Consider the following 3,792-nt stretch of genomic DNA (forward strand, 5'->3'; position numbering starts at 1 on the left):
GGTGGTTCTGAATGTAGAGTTTCTTAGGTTAGTTTCACACTCTAGCCCAGCAGTTGGACAACTAACTCACCAGGGAAGGAAATAAAGCCTCTGGAATTAGAACTTTGCACCGATAAGGCAACACTCATCAAGTAGAGACAGCAACAATAGAAGGCAGACATCCCTACCCTGATTGGCAAATTATACATTCTCAGCTGAACTTTGCTCAGAGAAGAGTTGTAATGGAGCCAGGTTTCCAAAATCTTTCATTGTTCATACCATTTTATTTTCTGAATCAAATATGCAAATATTTATTTCTTAGAGCCAAAACAATTCCATCTGAGAGTCTGCGCAAAGGAGCTATTTATTTCCTAGGTCCTATGATTTGAGAATATATCAAGGATGGATATTCTTGGCTGAACTCAGACACAAATTCAACCACATTTTTCCTCACCTGTTTATTCCCATAACAAGGCCAGACAGTTCTCTAGCAATAATATCGGGGACAGATGTAGAACTCAAACAGTTGAATTATCAGGCAAAGTAAGGTAGCTGCCTCAGTCAGCAGATGCCATGCATGGCTGTGCTAAAATGCAATAGAAGATGCTGGCTATTCACTGGCACTGAGGAAAGAGCTTTTTTTTTAAAAAAAAATAATAATAAACATTTAGTAATCATTAATAATAGCAAAAAGGTGAAAGAAGCAGCAGGCCTCTACAAAAAGAAAACCAACAACTTAGTTGACAAAGAGGGGGAAATTATCTTAGGTGAGGACAAAAAACTAAAAAGATGAAAGGGATATATTGAAGAACTTTTTGAGGACATTAGGGATGATATAGATATGGGAAGTATAACAACTGGACCAAACATCACTATGGAGGAGGTGGAACATGCAATAAAAATAGCAAAAACAAGAAAAGCCACAGGACCGGATGATATCCCAGTAGAAATTTTAAAATTGCTGGAAGACAATGAGAATATTTTTTTTACTGCAGCTCTTCAATCGAATATATGAAACAGGAAAGATACCAAATGATTGGCTAAAATCTACCTTTGTGATATTCCCCCCAAAAATAAATGCAAGGAAGTGTACCAAATACAGAACAATAAGCTTAATGAGTCATGCCTTGAAAATATTCCTAAGAATAATTCACACTAGAATATACAACAAAATTGAGGAGTCTCTAGGTAACACACAATTTGGTTTCAGAAACAATCTTGGTACACGAGATGCGCTATTCAGCATTCAAGTTCTTGTGCAGCATTGTAGAGATGTCAATCACAGTGTTTACATGTGCTTCATTGATTTTGAAAAAGCATTTGATAAAATAAGACACAGCAAACTATTAGAAATCCTGAAACAAGGGGGACTACATCACAAAGACATCCAAATCATAAAGAATCTATATTGGCATCAGGTAGCAAATGTGAGACTAGGCCAATAATACTCAGCTGATGCAGAAATATGAAGAGGGGTCAGACAAGGATATATTCTGTCTCCACTGTTGTTCAATATGTACTCTGACTCAATCTTCAACGAGGCACTGGAGAACATCAATGCTGGCATCAAAGTAAACAGTGTTTGGATCAACAATTTAAGATATGCTGATGATACAGTTCTGCTTTCCAGTAAGCATGAAGACCTTAAGCTCCTCATCAACAGAGTCACAGAAATATCTGAAAAATATGGCTTGAAGCTTAACACCTCAAAAACCAAGATCATGGTCATCAGCAAACAACCTGTTAATTTACCACCAATAAATTCGGAAGGAATACCATTAGAAAAAGTTGAAAGGATCACGCACCTTGTTTCTAATTTACATGAAAGCTGGGACATGACCACTGAAGTAAAGACAAGGATAGAGAAAGCTCAAACAGCATTCTTCAAAATGAGAAAGTTCTTCTGCAGTCACAACATAAACCTAAGATTGAAAATCAGGCTTGTCAGATGTTAAATTTTTTCTATCCTGCTCTATGGAGTAGAGAGTTGGTCTCTGACAGAAGGCCACCTGAAAATACTAGAAGCATTTGAAATGTGGATTTACAGGCGGCTGTTACATATAAGCTGGATTGACAAGATCAAAAATGAGGAGGTGATAAGCCACCTGGGAAAGGCAAGGGAAATCATCAAAACAATTAAAAAAGGAAAGTTAGAATATTTCAGACATGTGATGCGACACCCAGAAAAATATGGCATGCTCCATTTAATCCTCCAGGGAAAGATTGAAGGCAAACGAGGTCCAGGCAGGAGAAGAACATCATGGTTTCAAAATCTAAGGGACTGATTTGGACAAAACTCGGCAGCACTTTTTCATGCGGCTGCTGATGAGAACAGGATCGCCAACATGGGCGCCAATGTCCAATATGGATATGGCACAAGAAGAAGAAGAATAGCAATAGCAATAGTACTTAAACTTATATACTGCTTCATAGTGCTTTACAGCCCTCTCTAAATGGTTTACAGAGTTAGCATGTTGCCCTCAGCAATCTGGGTCCTCATTTTACCAACCCCAGAAGGATAGAAGGCTGAGTCAACTTTGAGCCGGTGAGAATCGAACTACTGCCAGTCGGCAGAATTAGACTGCAATACTGCATTCTAACCACTGTGCCACTATAGCTCTAATAAGGAATCAAAATGCCCTATGGAAATACTATGAAGAGCATGGATGAAGATCACTACAAATAAGTGGGCATCCTTCAAGCTGAAAACATCAAGCACAAAGAAGTCAAGAAGAATGTTAGAACTGAATGCACCATGAGAGTGAAAAAGATTTTAAAGTCCAAATTCAGTAGAATAAATACAACCAAGGCAATCAATACCTGGACAATTCCAGTCATTAGATGCACAGATGGGCAATACATAGATACTATAGTGGACTGCACTCAAGCAGAACTAAAAGCCCTGAATAGGAAGACCAGAAAAATAATGCTAATCCAGTCTAAATATCTGGCTGACTGTGTATCCAATCGTAATAAATCATAATACCATTTAACAGGGAACAATTAAAGAGGCACAAAGTAGTATGAAACTTTTTTACTTTCTCAGAATTCATCAGGCAAAAGATTATTAAAAGCACAGGTTACGGAAGACGGAAAAAGCTTAAAGATTTGACAAACTGTTTCAGCCACAAGATTTGCATCTCATGGTCAATCTCCATCTAGCTTGAACCCATGAATGAGTGATAGGTTTGATAAAACCTAAGGCAGACTCTATAATGGCAAAAAAACAAACAAACCAGGAATCTGCTAGCATATTTTTTTTCATTCATGAATATTATTAAAAGGCATACATTTTGCAAGCTACAGCTCATTTCATTAGATGTTTTCAAAGTAGATTATATCCACTATGTAGGGAAGAAGAAAACATACAGTCCATTAGTCCTTAATGTGTCTTTTGTTGCAAGTGAAGCTCATAAGATTCTGATCTGGCAGAGAGAAACAGGGGTGTCCTTATTTGACCATAGTAATCACAAAAAAGTTAAGCAGGTTCAGACTTGGTTAATATTCATATGACAGAGCACCAGAAAATCCCAGCATTATGGGCAAATTGGAAAGCTGAAAAAAATATTCTGGAAAAAGCCCAAAGAGAAATAATTTCTATATTGTTGCCAAGAAAGCAATATGGACATTACCGTGAATTATTTTCAGGAATTGCTCTCAAATCAATATATTATTTTACTGTCTTTTATTTATGGGGGATGGTTGTTATCTTTATGCTCGTACAAACTGTCTTGGATTGGCCCTAAGGCTGTGTAGTTCTCCTTAACAACAATAAAATCCAACTTATTTCATCAAGGATCAATATACTGTAGC

The sequence above is a fragment of the Protobothrops mucrosquamatus genome, unplaced genomic scaffold (assembly GCF_001527695.2).
Source record: "Protobothrops mucrosquamatus isolate PMUCROS unplaced genomic scaffold, P.Mucros_1.0 scaffold555, whole genome shotgun sequence".
Taxonomy (NCBI): Eukaryota; Metazoa; Chordata; class Lepidosauria; order Squamata; family Viperidae; genus Protobothrops; species Protobothrops mucrosquamatus.